The sequence below is a fragment of the Spinacia oleracea genome, chromosome 3, assembly GCF_020520425.1.
Source record: "Spinacia oleracea cultivar Varoflay chromosome 3, BTI_SOV_V1, whole genome shotgun sequence".
In the NCBI taxonomy this organism is placed as follows: domain Eukaryota; kingdom Viridiplantae; phylum Streptophyta; class Magnoliopsida; order Caryophyllales; family Amaranthaceae; genus Spinacia; species Spinacia oleracea.
This window is the reverse complement of record NC_079489.1, coordinates 69,414,289-69,432,145: the sequence shown is the minus strand read 5'-3', so window position 1 is coordinate 69,432,145 and position 17,857 is coordinate 69,414,289.

Below are 17,857 nucleotides of genomic sequence, written 5' to 3'. Positions count from 1 at the left end.
GTTAACTTTTTCCATTAATTAGTTAATCTATTTCATCAATTAGTTAACCTATTGCATGATTAGTGAAGTTTTTTTCAGTTAGTTAACCTTTTTCTTCAATTAGTTAACCTATCTTTGTAACTGTTATTTATCACTGTTTAATTAGTTGGATAGGTATGACTATTTGTTATTTATTTTTAAATTAATTACTTTTGCTTTGAAACAAATTATTTTACCTATATGAAGTAGTTATGTAATTAAAATAATTAGTTAACCTTTAAACACAATTAGTTAAATATTTTTCAGTAATTAGTTAACCTTTTTTTAAAAGAATCTTTCCACTAATTAGTTAACTTTTTCACTAATTAGTTAACCTTTTACATTAATTAGTTAACCTTTGACTGCAATTAGTTAAGTCAATAATTGGTTAACTTTTGACTGCAATTAGTTAACTTTTTCCATTAATTAGTTAACCTATTTTATCAATTAGTTAACCTATTGCATGAATAGTGAAGTTTTTTGCAGTTAGTTAACCTATTTCATTAAATAGTTAACCTTTTTCTACAATTAGTTAACTTCTTAAGCAATTAGTTAAATATTTTCATTAATTAAATTCTTTTGTTTTGTGTAGGGGTTACAAACTAAATTGTAGACCAGAGGCGTTGATTGAAGGAAATAATGCCCTTGGTCCAAGTATGCATTCTATGATAAGTCTAATAAATGCGGTTCAGTATTGATTAACAAGTTAATAATTCAGTGAGATCAAGTGAGCTGAATCCCTAGCTAGAGGCCGCTTCAGTTCAAGTGGAATTAATGATATTAATCCACAGCTTACTCTTGACTGAACCCGTAGGGTCACACAAATAGTACGTAAACGGATCAAGTATTTAATGGCATTAAATACTCCATCTATGGATATTCGGAATCGACGGATCTTGGTTTCAGTGGGAGCTTAGATCGTCACAAGCAAGAAATGAATACTCCGGAAACGATGATATTGCCGGAAACGGAAATATGGATCGTATCGGAAATATAAATATTATCCAAGTCGTAGATGTTGCCGAAAACGGAAACATGGTACGTATCGGAAAATATTATCGGAAATGGAAATATTGCCAGAATCGGAAATATTGCCGGAAACGGAAATATTGTCAAAATCGGAAATATTATCGGAATCGGAAAATAATTCCGGAAACGGAAATATTAAATATTTGTTCGAAACGGAAATTAATTCCGGAATCGGAAATGTTAAATATTGTTCGTATCGGAAATGAATTCCGGAATCGGAAATTTAATCGGAAGCGTATCGTACGAATAAGCATCGGACGAGGCCTGCCGGACGAGGCCTGCCGGACGAGGGCCCAGCTCGAAGCCAGGCCATCGCCCAGCAAGCCAAACGCGCGCCACAAGCCCAGCCAAGGCAGCGCCCAGGCCTACCGCAAGGCAGGCCCAGCGCACGCCAAGGCCGCGGCTGCGTGGGCCTCGCTACGTGGGCTGCTGCTCGCACGCACGCGCATGGGCGGCCCATCGTGGGTGCCGTGTGTGTGTGTGTGAGTTTGTGTTCATGCACGATTCCTAAAACGTGCAGAGTTCGGTTAATGATTAAATTCCTAATTCTATTTGATAAATTAATTGATTAGAGTTCTTGTAGGATTCTAAGTTTAATTAATTCGTATCCTAATAGGATTCCAATTCCCTTTCCATACCCCTATAAATATGTGGCCTGGGTTCACAATTTATAACGAGTTTTAAAGTATTCAAAGTGAGTTTTTGAGAGAAAAATTCAGTCACACATCTTGCTCAAAAGTGCCGAAAATTCTAGTACCTTAAGGGCGATTCTAGTTGGTCAATCTTAAGGCGGATCCGGACGTGCTGTGGACTATCTACGGAGGGACGACACTTGGAGTCCTAAAGACTTGTTCTTGCTCGGTTCGGGCGCAGCTAGGGAGGGCACGCAACAAAGAGTATGCATCTAAATTATGCTATATGATTATGTGTAAATAATATGTATTCCTGGGTTAATGGTTGTTTCCGCATGATTTATGTAATATCATATGTATCATAACCTAACAGTGGTATCAGAGCCCCTTATTATTTTCATAATCTAAATTGCATGAACATGGTTAAATATTACAAATTTGCAAGAATTAAAAGGGGTGATTAATTTTCGTAATTGTTAATTAATTGCAAATTGCGTTTATTTAATTATACGTACGCAGTTTTTCGGCAGTTTCTTCGTTACTCATCCAAATCCAGTGATTTTTGTGTCAATTCCGCATGTAAAAGGCATTCTAAAATTTTGACAAAAACAGTATTTTTCGGCCGAACCCAGAACTCTCAAATTCGAAGCCTAACTATGACTTTTCGAAGGTTTTAGTTTTTCGAATGCAAAATTTCGTAAATTTAAGATGTTAAATTAAATATTTGCGATTCTTGTTGATAAATCTTGAATTTTTGATTGACCTACTGTATATGTTTAACAAGTTTGAATGCTTAGCCTTGTTAATTATGCAATCTAATTTGTAATTATGATTAATTTGTTGAAAATTAGAATAATTTAGAATTAATTTGATTTTCATAATTAATTATAATTTAATTAGAAACCTATGATTAAAAACCACCATAAAAATTGTAAATTTATGATAAATTTTAAATTTTTATGACCTAGACTTGAATCCATAATAATCGGAAATCAATTGGATAATAAATTTTCGATTTTTCGCCCTAAAATTATGAAATTAATATTATTTATTAATTTGTCATTAATTTTAAATATAAATTTTAAATTTTTATGCGATTCGTTCATATAACTTGCACGCACAAAGCAATGGACGCTTCGTGTTACCCTTAAGGGGTGTTGTATAGTGCGGGCATGCGACGACGAGCAAGGGAGCTCGTCGCCCGTGCGGCACGAATGCAATGAGCAAGGCATGGTGCACGAGCACAAGGCAGCAGCCCTGCCTTGTGTCGTGGGCCACGAGCTATGAACAAATGGGCATGGGCGAAAGGCAAGCCAAGGCAGTCGCGTGTGGGCAACAAGCGAGCTGCGCCACGACGCGCACTGCCTCGCGCAAGCGCGCGCAGCCTCGCGCGCAGCGAGCGCAAGCTCGCGTGCCACGAGCGCTGCGCCCAGCGTTGAACGCGCGCAATGGCTCGCGCACAGCGTGCGATGGCTCGCGCGCACAGCGAGCGATGGCTCGCGCGCACAGCGAGCGATGGAGCGCGCGCAGCGTGCGCTGGCGAGCGCGCACAGCGAGCGATGGCTCGCGTGCGTCGAGCGCTGGCGCGCGCACAGCAAGCACCACATCGTGTGATGGCTTGCGATGGAGATGCAGCAGCTATGCGACGAGCGCATGGGCTGCGCGCACATGGCCAGCGATGGCTGTGTGCGTGCGGCCCATGGGCGTGCGATGCGTAGGGTGTTTGCGTTGCGATTAGATCGTCTTGAATGTTTAATTTGAAAATTTTCAGTTTACGTAATTTTAATTAATTTTAAAATTAATAATTTAAATTATTTTCTTGGATTTTAATTTTGAATATTGTAATTATAATAAATTTTATTTATTCTAATTATTTTACTAAAATTAAAATCATGAATTAATTTAAATACGACTGAAATTAAATTAAACTTTTTGGATTCAATTATAAATTTATATGAGCTTTAAATTTTAATTAAATTTGTATGTTTCCGGTTAGACTTGAAATACATTTTTATGTTTAAAATTAGTAAAGCATATGAATTTATTGGTTTGAGTGGGAGCCCTTTTAGTCATAAAACTCTTGATTAGGTCTACAAATTCTTAAGGTTAAAACAACTTATTTAGAATTAATAAGGACTGAATAATTGGTAGATTATTGGTGCCCTTGATTAATTGCTGCAAATGTTTACGTGATGCATAATGTGTTTTACTAACCAGCTATATGGGCCATTCATGATAATGAATGGGTGAATGGTATATATTGTATATGTACTGTTTTGCAGGTTATGAAGTGACTAGTATGGCCCAAATAGGATAGAAAATATGGTCTGCGTACCATTAATTTGAATGTAATTGGTCTAAAGTACCAAAGTTATTTTTCAATTCAAATATGGTCTGCGTACCATCAAATAGTTGTAATTAGTTATAGCTTATCCTATTTGAAGAAAAAGGTGCCTCCCACGGAGATTTTCAAGACGGACTTTGAAGTTAAAACTTCAAGATGAAGTCGGGCCATACTAGATCACATTTATCTTATGCATGTTTTAAGTTATTTATTGCTTTTAAATATGTCTTAAAATGCATGAGATCAAAAGCTTGATTATGTTGCATGATTAAGGATTTTAGTTCACTTAAAATCTAACCAACATAGTAAGAGCCTTAAGTTCCAAACTTAAAAATTGAGTTAAAAGGTGCCATGCCAAAATATACACTTGCTTGGATATCCTTTACATCAATCTAGTAATAGTTTTCGCTCAGCGAGGTGTTACTTATTGGTCCTAAAGGGGCAAGGTACACAAATAATTGTGAGTACATGTTAGTTTTGGTGAAACTCAACGATATAAGTAAGGAGTCCTTTTATGTCGTGGCAAAATCGATAGGTTTACCTAATAAGTTCTTAGACGTACCTATCAACCAAGAGTAGTTTCTAGACTATTAGCAAAAGGCTTTTGCTTACCTAAGATGTTCTAGGATTAAGTCGACAAACTGTGCTTAGTTCTTCAATGATTTTAGGATCTTGGAATCATTTTATTCACACCTGCCGGAACACATAATTCGAATAAAATGCTAATGACTTGTTTAAATTGCATGATTGCTTTCATTTTCAAGTTATTATTCATGATAAATGTTTAGACTTTGCATGCTTCAATATATGTTTTAATTATTGTTTATAATTAAATATCTTGCACTGCAGTAAATCCTTTTAGAAAGGTAACAGTAAATTCCCTCGATTGGTAGTGAATCCAAGAACGATTCACGGAAATGAGAGAAAATGAGCAATTTAAAATGTACGTTTCTTATATCGACTTTTATGGTTGTTTTCGAGAATCAAAATCGAATGGCAAACCGATTGGTGCTTGTGAATTCAAAATACAATGTAGTTTTGAGATCATAAAGCATTGAGTTTAATACGCTCAGCTTTACCAATGGTTAACAACCTAATATCTTTGTCCATTTAATTCTCGAATGAGTCTAGTCCCTAGACATTCGAATAGATCGATTCTTAGAGAACTTTAGAAGCTTCTGGTAAGATCATCTAGTTGAAACAGAATATTCAACATAAATTAAAATGGTAAAGAACCTTGTTGGTGGCATTGGACATGTCTAACAAAGTATAAAAGTCAACACTAAAGAATTCAATTCTTAAGACTATAAGAAAGGGTACAAGAAATAGGAAAACAAAGGAACAAATGACAGGAATTTACAATTCCGTTTCTACCTATAAGTTTATGTTTAAAGAGAAGTGACCTAGGAATCAAACTTCCTTGGTATCATATACCGCTTGAGGTTCTTACTTCGGTAATAACTCAAATAATGGAAGCTAGGCAACACTAATGGCCTACAAGTGGGAAATGAAGCATGGCAATGCTACATTAGCTGTAGGGTCATCTAGTTTGTTTTAAGTCCCTTCAAGGCTGGAACTAAATGGCTATTTTGTTCCATAATCAGCATACCTAAATTTCTGCTTCAAACACAGAAAGACTCACATTCAGAAGAACAAAAACAATGCTTGTTTGTTTGTTTATTTGAATGAAATGGTCATTTACGGAATGAGTCAATATGCTTGATTAAAACAAACAACTCTTTAAAGAACTTTACTAGGTTCAAATCAATCCCTTGATTTGAGTTCCACTAATCTTTGGCATTGTTGCTTAGACCATATCAACAAGTTAACATTCATAAGCTCTATTTTGATGGACTTTTGAAAGTTTATTGATTTCTAAATCAATTTAAGACAACTAGTCTTACTTGTTGAAAGTAACAAAGAATATGAACTATTGTTAGAACGCCTAGACGATAGAGTTCAAAGCTAAAGAAAGGCTTTATGACTTTATTATTTCACATGGATTTGAGTGAATATAGGTTTATTTACTCAAATGTGATATAAGTTGAATCTGTTTGGCTAGTTCAAAGATTCAGAAGTATAAAATCCACTTGGCAAGAAATCATAAAGATCTAGGTTAGATCATGTTGATGATTACTTGAGACCAAATATGATCATCAATGATTGTGTGTTGTAATTTCACAATCTAGGTCCATAAGATATGGGATATCTTAGTTGGAATAATCGAAGTCAATTAGTACTTGATTCGATCAATGATGAATCATAAAGACTTTTCCTATAATTTCTAAAACAAAATGCTCAACTACCACCAAACTAAACCAAATTCGTCAAAGCTATTGAAAAGTAATTTCAGAATAACTTTTCATAAAATATATCTAGAGAGTTCCTAAACTCAGTGGGAGCTTAGTGTTTGTCATTCGACAAACTAAGGCCCAAGTATAGATATATGTTTCATTGTGATTTATTCAAATGAGACACAAGGGTATTGTTTCTACCACGAATTTTTGAGAACATAATGTTTGTTTGCTCGAAATGATGTCCTTTTGGAGATTCGTTTCCAAAATGACAAGTGGGAGAAAATAGACCTCGAAAGTCTTCGAGGCGAACAACAAACATAAACGGACATTCCGGAGGCTTTTCGAAGTGCTTCAGAAAATCCGAACTTATTCTTTAAGGACTTTAGAAGTGGCTTTAAAGAATAGACATCTCTTAGAAGACTTTACAAGTGCTTCAAGGAGAACAGAATATTCAAAGGACTTTCAAGTGGCTATTGATATTCTATTGTTTGATGTTCTATACCCTAGTAGGCATAGAGTTCAAGTCACTGGAACTATGAGATTCTTCTATTAGATAGTGAAGAAACATGAAGTTCAGGACATTGAAGCTATCTTATTCTTCCATTAGATAGTGAAGAAACCTACAACTTGCAGTCAAACTATTATCATGTAGATTAATGAGTTTGTGACTTGTAAGAAAGCTATGACGAAACCCAGATTCCCTAAAATGGTTAGAGGCCATATATAGACTCAAATGTTTTAAATGGTTAAAGGCCATAAAACATACTCAATGTTTTGATGACAAAATTGAAATTTTGTTGATTTGCAAGAATAGTTTCACACCTGTTGGTTGCAAGTTTGTTTTAAGGATAAAAACCATCAAACATGGAATTGTGTTCACACACAAAGCTAGATTAATTGCTAAAGGTTAAAAGCAAATTCATGGCATGGATTGTGTTGAAACCTCATGCAAAAAATCATAATGCTTAAGTCTATAATTCAAGCAATGATTGCATATTGGCACATATGGCAATTGGATGACAAAACGTATTCCTCAATCAAATGTTGGAATATAATATGTACATGGTATGTCATAGAATTTGTGGATCCAAATAAATGCTTGAAAAGGAAAGCTAGCTTATAAAATCTAAGTACAGATTTAAGCAAGCAATTGGGAATTGGAACTGTATTTTAAGTGAAGCTAATAAGCATTTTAGTTTCATAAAATATACATGATTCTTATAGATATATAAGAAGTTTAGTGGGAGTACGTAAAACTTAATTGGTCCTATGTGTATCACACACATATCTCTCTATTGTAAAATAACATTCAAATGCTAATGACTTAGATTTGAGATTATTCATCAATGATGGACCATGGCGAAACTTAGTACATACTGGGTATTAAGATCTATTTACAAAGATCTTATGATATTGTTTTGGATTAAGTAATGGCATTTACTAAACCAAACACGAAAGACTCCATTGGAGATATTCGACCCATGTGAATAAATCTAAGTAAAAGAATGTTTGAACTATGTATAAGCATTTACTAAGTTAAAACATCAAAGGATCTAAGTGAGATTCTTAACCTATATTATATGTCAAAGAATTTAGCTGGATTCAGTATCTACTGAAATTGAATGAGCTAAAGTTACATGAATACAATTCAATTGAGAATTATTCTGCAAAAGAATTTATCATGTATGATATAATATGAGGATCGCTAAAAACGTATCGTATGACTTTAGGCATAACGAACATATACCAATCTCTATTGATCCAAGTGAAGATCAACTAGATTGAGATCAAGAATACTTATGGTACTTGAAAAGGTACATAGGAATAGTTCTTGATTCAAGGAAATAAAGATATGCTAAATATTGATGCTACACGCATAAACACTGGCAAAGGATCAAGCAAGACCCTTTGGAGTTAACCATTGATAAGGACGAGCTATAGAGCATCGTGTTTTGAAAATGGCAACATGGGTTGGAGACCATGAGTTGTTGCGTGGGAAATTAAAATAATAATTTCTATGTTCTAAGATATAGTTGGAGAATCTTCCACATATCTATGAACTGCCTGGATAGGTAAATCCAAACAAAGCATCACTAGCAACCTATACAGTTGAAGTAAAAGTAATTATTGCCTAAGAAGCAATAAAACAGGGTTGTTTAAAGTTCTTCACTGAACTTGGGTAGATCACCTATCTGCTGGCTTGATGGTTCTTCATTGAAAAATGCGTAGAACCACTCTTGAAGCAAGAAAAACGTCTGCTAACTTGATGGTTCTTCATTGCAAAATGAGTAAAACCATCATCGAAGTAAGAAAGACTAGATCACATAATAAACAAACTCGAAAAGATCTTATCATCATATCTCGAACAACATTCGATGAAAAGGATATTAAGATTGGCAAAGCATGATAACTAAACCTATGCAACAAGTGAGAAGCAACACTCACGTTGTAGCACTGGAAATCAAGCATAGCTTTGAATTCCATGAATTGTTTTAGAAGATGGGTTTGAGGCCCATGGTTATAAAACATTGGGGTTGAACATTTATCATATATGAAATGTATTTTCATATTCCATTTAATCTTGGTTTAGTATTAAATGATGAGTCCCTTCAAATTTGACGATATATTCAAGATAGACTGTCAGGACTAGTCCTGTGACTAAGAAATGTCTATCAAGTGAACTTGAATGTCAAAGGTTGAAAATGGTCCCTAGTCGGAGTTTTCTATAAAATTAGACGCATAGAAAACGTTAGACGATTAGAATGCAAGATGACTAGTAGTTCTGTTTCTTGAACTATGTGGACATGGCAATGTCATAATCATTTGCATAGATACTTACTTTGGGAAGATTAGTATCGGACAAGACCTATGAAACTTTACTGTAAGAGATGAAAGTCTGTCATAAGTAAATTTCATTAAATTATTAGACACTAAATCCTCAATACCTGAGTGATTTGAGATTACTTGTTTGAGAACTGGTTGCTTTGACGTTGACCAACCGTCGCACCGTAAAAGGAGGCTATAAAGGCAACGCTCAGGTAATCACCTATCAAACGAAGTCTAATCTCAAGATCGCAAGATTGGGATTGTCCTCCCATAAATCGGGATGAGATGCTTAAAAGTTGTACAAGGCCACTCGGAGAGCTAGAAACTGTGAAATGCATGGCCGTGCTCGGATGAATCATAGGCTATGATTATCTGTTTATTTGATCAGTTGAACTCTGAAACCGAGGAACACCTCTGGACATAATAAGGATGACAACTCTTACCTTATGTTCAAGAGCAAGCATCGAGCGACAAAGGAATTAGGAAATGCACACTTGTCCCTAAGGACAAGTGGGAGACTGAAGGAAATAATGCCCTTGGTCCAAGTATGCATTCTATGATAAGTCTAATAAATGCGGTTCAGTATTGATTAACAAGTTAATAATTCAGTGAGATCAAGTGAGCTGAATGCCTAGCTAGAGGCCGCTTCAGTTCAAGTGGAATTAATGATATTAATCCACATCTTACTCTTGACTGAACCCGTAGGGTCACACAAATAGTACGTAAACGGATCAAGTATTTAATGGCATTAAATACTCCATCTATGGATATTCGGAATCGACGGATCTTGGTTTCAGTGGGAGCTTAGATCGTCACAAGCAAGAAATGAATACTCCGGAAACGATGATATTGCCGGAAACGGAAATATGGATCGTATCGGAAATATAAATATTATCCAAGTCGTAGATGTTGCCGAAAACGGAAACATGGTACGTATCGGAAAATATTATCGGAAATGGAAATATTGCCAGAATCGAAAATATTGCCGGAAACGGAAATATTGTCAGAATCGGAAATATTATCGGAATCGGAAAATAATTCCGGAAACGGAAATATTAAATATTTGTTCGAAACGGAAATTAATTCCGGAATCGGAAATGTTAAATATTGTTCGTATCGGAAATGAATTCCGGAATCGGAAATTTAATCGGAAGCGTATCGTACGAATAAGCATCGGACGAGGCCTGCCGGACGAGGGCCCAGCTCGAAGCCAGGCCATCGCCCAGCAAGCCAAACGCGCGCCACAAGCCCAGCCAAGGCAGCGCCCAGGCCTACCGCAAGGCAGGCCCAGCGCGCGCCAAGGCCGCGGCTGCGTGGGCCTCGCTGCGTGGGCTGCTGCTCGCACGCACGCGCATGGGCGGCCCATCGTGGCTGCCGTGTGTGTGTGTGTGAGTTTGTGTTCATGCACGATTCCTAAAACGTGCAGAGTTCGGTTAATGATTAAATTCCTAATTCTATTTGATAAATTAATTGATTAGAGTTCTTGTAGGATTCTAAGTTTAATTAATTCGTATCCTAATAGGATTCCAATTCCCTTTCCATACCCCTATAAATATGTGGCCTGGGTTCACAATTTATAACGAGTTTTAAAGTATTCAAAGTGAGTTTTTGAGAGAAAAATTCAGTTACACATCTTGCTCAAAAGTGCCGAAAATTCTAGTACCTTAAGGGCGATTCTAGTTGGTCAATCTTAAGGCGGATCCGGACGTGCTGTGGACTATCTACGGAGGGATGACACTTGGAGTCCTAAAGACTTGTTCTTGCTCGGTTCGGGCGCAGCTAGGGAGGGCACGCAACAAAGAGTATGCATCTAAATTATGCTATATGATTATGTGTAAATAATATGTATTCCTGGGTTAATGGTTGTTTCCGCATGATTTATGTAATATCATATGTATCATAACCTAACATTGATTAATCTTCTTAATTCTATAAAGAAGAATGAAAACAAAGTGAAAGCCATTAAAGAGATAAGTTTTGGTGGTTTGTTGAGTGTTCGACTTCATGAAGTCAACACACGCCTTGTTCCATGGCTGCTTCAACATTTTAATTGTGTTGGTCATATGCTCCAGTTTGGAGAAACACAAAATGTTCAGTTATATGATTATGATGTCTATGACGTCTTTGGCTTGCCATGGAACAAGGATTTTGATGTTCAAGAGACGCCAAGAAAGCGGGTTGAAGGAGATGCCAACCATGAAATGATTCAAAGATGGAATGAGAAGTTCCACAAGAAACCAACTGTTCAGGCACCCACCTTGACAGAGTTGGAATCTTTTTTCAAAACAGATGAATGTGGAGATGATTTTAAACGTGCCTTTGTGGTATATGTTTTAGGTAAAAATTTCTAAATTAATCATGCTCAAGTTATTTACCTTTAACAGCAAGTATATAGTTCACTATTTACATTAATTAGTTTACCTTTTTTTATTAATTATTCTTCTTTTTTCATTAATTAGTTCAATTTAATAATTAGTTTACCTTTTTTATCCATTAGTTACTGTTTTCATCAATCATTTAACCTATTTTACATTTAGTTAACTTTCTTCATCATTTAGTTAACTTTTTACATTAATTAGTGAACTATTTTTATGAATTAGTTAACATATTATCTTATTGATTTCTGTAATTATCTTATTGTTTTTATAGGTGTATTTTTGGCTCCTACGTCTAACCGGTTGTTAGACATCAAGGTTTTGAAGGCTGTTGAGGATGTTTCACAGATTGTGAAACAAAATTGGTGTAAATACGTGTTAAACCAGCTTGGGTTTGCTGTTGAGAGGTGGAGAGCGAGTGTAAAAAATGACAAGGTTGGTGGCTGTGTTCTATTTTTGGAGATAATTTATCTCCAAAGATCGTTATTTCGGGGTGTAGTCCCCCCCTAAGGAAATCCCACTTGTTCAACATTGGAATGATGAACAAGTGACTGAACGTCTGGTTTCCGAAGAGAAGATGGGTTTTGGGGTAGCTTTGGTTGATATAACCAGCTATCCCGTGTCTAAGACTTTTGCTGATTTGTTAGGGGGTCTTAACCCTATCAAACTCGAGGTTCCTGAAGCTTCTGCTGCTCCTGAAGCTTCTGCTACTCCTTCTGCTTCTCCTGCTCCTTCTGCTTCTGCTGCTCGTGCTGCTTCTGGTGCTCCTGCTGCTTCTGCTAAAGCTTCGGAAGGTGCACCGGGTAATTCCCAAGCTGATCGAAGCAGGATTATTGAGTTTCAAATTCCGGAAAGTGCTCAAACAGATGCTGAAATTCAAGCTACCTGCGATGATGTAAGTCATGATAATGTTCATATTTATTTTTGTTCATATTTAATGAATCTTTTTAATAGTTAACCTATTTTGTCAATTAGTTAACTTTTGTTATGAATTAGTAAACCTTTTTATTCAATTAGTTAACTTGTACCATCAATTAGTTAACCTTTTTTATGAATTAGTAAACCTTTTTATTCAATTAGTTAACCTATTACAATAGTTAACATTTTGCTTAAATTAGTTAACCTTTTACAGCAATTAGTCAACTTTTTCCATTAATTAGTTAACCAAGTGTTACTTGTTTTATGAATTAGTTAACCTATTTCAGCAATTAGTTATCTTATTTCATCAATTAGTTAACTTATTATTTAATGAATTTTTCCAATCTTTCATCATTCCATCAATTAGTTAAGTTATTTCATCAAATAGTTAACCCTTTCCTTTAATTAGTTAACGTTATACAGCAATTAGTTAATGTATTTCATCAATTAGTTATCTTTTTTTTGTGTGAAGGAGTTCTATTTTGCATTTAGTTAACTTTTTTATGAATTAGTAAACCTTTTTATTCAATTAGTTAACCTGTACCATCAATTAGTTAACCTTTTTATGAATTAGTAAACCTTTTTATTCAATTAGTTAACTTGTACCATCCATTAGTTAATCTTTTTTATGAATTAGTAAACCTTTTTATTCAATTAGTTAACCTATCTCACAATAGTTAACCTTTTGCTTAAATTAGTTAAGTTTTTACAGCAATTAGTCAACTTTTTCCATTAAGTAGTTAACCAAGTGTTACTTCTTTTATGAATTAGTTAACCTATTTCAGCAATTAGTTATCTTATTTCATCAATTAGTTAACTATTTTTCTCTATAAGTTAACTTATTTTTTAATGAATTTTTCCAATGGTTTCATCATTCCATCAATTAGTTAAGTTATTTCATCGAATAGTTAACCTTTTCCTTTAATTAGTTAACTTTATACAGCAATTAGTTAATGTATTCCATCAAATAGTTATCTTTTTCCATGAATTATATAATTGTTTAGATAATTCAATTAGTTAATTATTTTGCTGTTGTTTTCTTTTCTTAATATTTTTCTTTTTTTTTTTTGTGTGAAGGAGTTGCAATTGGCAATGAGAATATATTGTCGCGATTTATATGTATTGTCCAGTTTCCATATGGACCGTATAAATTTGTTAAAGAGTCGGCGACAAGAATTATCAGACAGTCCAGGATACAGTGATCCTGTGTTTTTGGAGATAATTGACTCAATTGTTGCCTATGCTGAACACTTGAGAAATGAAAATAATGCTGTTGATGATAATGCTCCTTCTCAAGCTGTTGATGGTGCTGCTGACAAGGGGCCAATTCAGGAGAATGTTGGTGTTGCTGACAAGGGTTCTGGTGATAATGGACCTGGTGATAAAGGGCCAATTGAGAAAAATGTTGAAGGTGGAAATGTTGCTCCCCAAGATGCTGAACCTGAACGAGAAGCTAGGAGTTTCTATAGCAGTCTTCCCATTGGTTCTGCTACAGAAGAAGTCTTCTGCTTATCTGAGTTAATGGAGAGATTTCCGAAGACCCTCGGTCGTCTGAGGAGACTGGAAAAAGAAGTAATTGACTTCTGTTTCTTGGATGATGAGGCACTTGATCAACGGTAATTTAACAATTAGTTAACTATATATGTCATTTAGTTGAGATTTTTACATAATTTAATATTTTCCTTATTTAGTTGTTTTAATTTTTGTGTAACAGGGCTGATGTTTTTATTTTTGGGATGCTCCACAAAATAAATAGGGAGGAAATGCAATGTTTGATTCCTGAGGAATATATCTTATCCAACATTGTTGAGATTTGGTCTATTCTCTTGAACAAAAATCAGTTCATGTTGAATAAAGAACAAAACAATTTCTATTTTGGTGTTGAGTACACGGTTAGTTTCTATTTTATGTAATTTTTTTTATTAATGTCCTTTACTTTTTTATGTTGTATCGTTTAAATAATGAGTTACTTATTTTTTTACATCAATTAGTTAACATTTTCCATTAAGTAGTTAACTTTTTAACTTTTTAAATCATTTAGTTAACTTGTTCTGACAATTAGTTAACCTTTTCAAACAATTAGTTAAGTTTTTCCATCAATTACCTACACTGTAAAGTAACTAGTTTTGTATTCATTTCAATTAGTTTGTGGTATTATTAGTTAATTTTTGCTATCAATTGGTTAACTTTTTCTATCAATTAGTGAACTTTTTCTATCAATTAGTGAACTTTTTCTATCAATTAGTTAACTTTTTCTATCAATTAGTGAACTGTTTCTATCAATTAGTTTCCCATGAATTAGTTATTCTATTAAGGTACCTAGGTTTGTATTCATTTCAGGTAATTTGTTGTACATTTAGTAAACTTTTTCTATCAATTAGTTAACCTTTTCTATCAATTAGTGAACTTTTTTTATCAATTAGTGAACTTTTTCAATCAATTAGTTAGCCTTTTCCATGAATTAGTTATACTATTAAGGTACCTAGTTTCGTATTTACTTCAGTTAGTTTGTTGTACAATTAGTTAACTTTTTCTATCAATTAGTTAACTTTTGCTATCAATTAGTTAACTTTTGCAATCAAATAGTTAACTATTTCTATCAACTAGTTAACTTTTTCCATGAATTAGTTATCCTTTTCCATCAATTAGTTACACATGAAAGTACCTAGTTTTGTATTCAGTTCAGTTAATTTGTTTATACTGTTTTCTAATTAAATTTGGTTTTTTGCTTATGCCAGAGGATGCTTGAAGGTGCTCTTAAGACAAAGTCAGCTGAATCTCTAAATCAAATTATTGATGAACTTATCAATAGTTGGAAATATTGGGTGCAAATCAATGACCACAGATTCAATCTGAAAAATGTGGGAATGGTAAGTTGGTATTTTGGTAGTTATGTCTTTATATGTAATAGTTAATTTGTGATATTAAATAGTTAAGTTTTTATATATTTTAGTTTGATTTTTCTTACTTTTTTCCCTTGATTCATTTGCAGTTTTTCTTTCCCATTATTTACCAAGAACACCTCTCTCTGTTGATTGTCAACATAAATCAGAGAAGTCTTGTCTATGTTGACAACATAATTTGGAATAAGAAGATTCATGATGATTATATGGCAATGGTGTCATTGCTTATTGAAGCATTTGCACAGTTTCTGCTAGAGATTGGCCATGCGGCTGCTGCTGATTGCTTAAATTTTGAAATGTCAATTCTGGACTTTGCTGGGAGATCAGATAACCCTGATCATGTAGATTGCGGAATTTTTTTGATGACATCAATGCAGTACTTTAATGGCAAAAATATTCCCATGGACCTTTCCTATGTAAGTCTACTTTAGTTAAGATTTTCAAGCAATTAGTTTATCTTTTCTAGTTTCAATAGTTTCAAATTAAGTATTTCATGAATTAGGTAACCTTTTTCTTCAATTAGTTAACTTATTACTTCAAATAGTTAACCTTTTTTCAGTTAGTTTACTTTTTACATTAATTAGTTTACCTTTTGCATCCATTAAGCTTTTAACAATAATTAGTTAACTTTTTCCATCTATTAGTTAACTTGTCCCATCAATTAGTTATCTTTTTCATCAATTAGTTATTGTTTTAACTTTTTAACAACTTTTTCTATCAAGTAGTTAATCAATTTAGGTAACTTTTTACTGCAATTAGTTAACTTTTTACAGCAATTAGTTAACTTTTTACAACAATTAGTTAACTTTTTACTGCAATTAGTTAACTTTTTATAGCAATTAGTTAACTTTTAACAGCAATTAGTTAACTTTTTACAGCCATTAGTTAACTTTTTATAACAATTAGTTAACTTTTTACAGCAATTAGTAAACTTTTTACATCAATTAGTTAACTTTTTACAACAATTAGTTAACTTTTTACTGCAATTAGTTAACTTTTAATAGCAATTAGTTAACTTTTAACAGCAATTAGTTAACTTTTAAATTTATTAGTGAACTTTTTACAGCAACTAGTTAACTTTTTTAATCTATTAATAAATCTATTTTTTGTTTCATACAATCAGTATTTAGTACACATACATTATCTTATATATTATGTTTTTATTTCAGCGCGGTACAAGGACAATGTTACGGGCTAAGATTTGTTCAACCTTAGTCCTTTCTGATATGAATGAAATTCGGGCTGTTGTGCTGGAGGAAATGGAATCATTCAACATGATTAAAGTTGGTATTTCCCATGCTGTTCGTGATCGCCGAAAGAAAAAGAAAGAAGAAGAAGAAAGACAGAAAAAAGAAGCAGAAGCAAAGAAGAAGCTAGAAGAAGAAGAGGCTGCAAAGTTGAAACAGCAGGCTGATTTAAAAAAGGCTGAAACTACAAGGAAAAGGTTAGAAACAATTGCAAAAAGAAAAGCAGCAGCCCAAGAGAAGCCAGAAGGAAATGACAATGCTCCTTTGAGAACATACAAGTCATCAAGGCGAATTGCCAAGAACAACGAACCAGTGGTAGCAGCTGAAGCAGTGCCAACAGTAGAAGCAGTGCCATTCTCTGATATGGATCAAAACAAAGCTTCTGTTGCACCGAAACAAAAGAGAGCAAAAGTTGTTCATCATAAGCCACCTTCCAGTTAATCAGTAAACTTATCTATCAGGTTGTTTTTAGTTGTTATTTAGTAAACAATTTATATGTGAATATTTTTATTAACTGCTTTGTTTGGTTGATATATTTTGAGAATAGGTGCTTTAAAACAGAAATTTAATTTTTGAATATTTTGGGCATGTAGCTCTTTTGGTATATATATATTTAGTAGGAGCTTATTTTGAATTATTTACTTGATATATTTCATAAGTATTAAATTCAATTAGTTAAATATCAAATTCAATTAGTTAACTAATTGATGCAAAAAATTAACTAATTGATGGAAAAGGTTAACTTATAGATTGTAAAGGTTAACTAATTGATGCAAAAAGTTGACTACTTTTAGGTTAACAATATTAGTTCAACTTTTGAAAATAAAATCAATTTGTTAACTTATTAAGGGAACAAGTTAACTAATTGATGGTACAAGTTCACTAATTAATGAAAAAAGTTAACTAATTGTACAACAAACTAACTGAAGTGAATACAAAACTAGGTACCTTAATAGAATAACTAATTCATGGAAAAGGCTAACTAATTCATAGAAAAAGTTCACTAATTGATAGAAAAAGTTAACTAATCGTACAACAAACTAACTGAAGTGAATACAAAACTAGGTACCTTAATAGAATAACTAATTCATGGAAAAGGCTAACTAATTGATAGAAAAAGTTCACTAATTGATAGAAAAAGTTAACTAATTGGTAGCAAAAGTTAACTAATAATACTATAAACTAATTGAGGGAACAAGTTAACTAATTGATGGAAAAATTTAACTAATTGATGAAAAAGTTAACTAATTGAGGGAACAAGTTAATTA